Here is a 931-nt window from a genome sequence, read left to right on the forward strand (position 1 = left end):
ATAGACTAGACTATAGACTAGGCTATAGACTAGACTATAGACTAGACTATAGACTAGGCTATAGACTAGACTATAGACTAGACTATAGACTAGACTATAGACTAGACTGTAGACTAGACTATTGACTAGACTATAGACTAGACTATAGACTAGACTATAGTCTAGTCTATAGTCTAGACTATAGTCTATAGTCTAGTCTATAGTTTTAATAGTTTAAAAATATGAAAAATTGCTTTTTACCCGTATCTCAAGATTTTTGAAGTTTTTGGGAAATTTTAAAAACGGTGTAATAGCAGTTCTAACTAATTATCACCTCCAAAGATAATTTTAATCCAACAACAATGTTGTTATACGAGCTTGAGATCATGAATAAGAAATGTGTTAGTTGCACAAAATAGTTGAATCAGGAAGCACACAGCTTCGTGCCTAAAACAGAAACTTTAACACCAAATAAAAAACTTTTACAACTGCAACAACATTTGCAAAGCCTATAATAATTCCATTTCCTTTTTTTTTCGGTGACAGTAAGGATTAAACTTTTAACAGATTAAAATATGAGTTTTGTTCGTTCGTTTTAAGGTGACTACAAAAAGTTAAATATTTATGTTGCCATTATTTCAGTATGCAACATTTTAAATACAAAATTCTTTTAACTCAAAATAAAAAAAAAAGAAATTTTTTTTATTGCAATTGGCTATAGTGTTAAAATAAAAAATGATACAGGTGTAAACATCTTACTCTTTTTTCTATTGGTAAGTACTTTTTGTTACTTACAATTATTATGTTCTACAATATACTTTGGTAGTAGTATTTAACACTTTTTTTGTTTTAGTTTTCCGTGTTTTTTCCACACTTTACTTGAAGACTTCATTTCCTTTAAGAATGCTAAAAATTATCATTTGTTTAAGTACCAAATGTAAATTTAATGTTC

The sequence above is a fragment of the Lucilia cuprina genome, chromosome 2 (genome assembly GCF_022045245.1).
Source record: "Lucilia cuprina isolate Lc7/37 chromosome 2, ASM2204524v1, whole genome shotgun sequence".
Taxonomy (NCBI): Eukaryota; Metazoa; Arthropoda; class Insecta; order Diptera; family Calliphoridae; genus Lucilia; species Lucilia cuprina.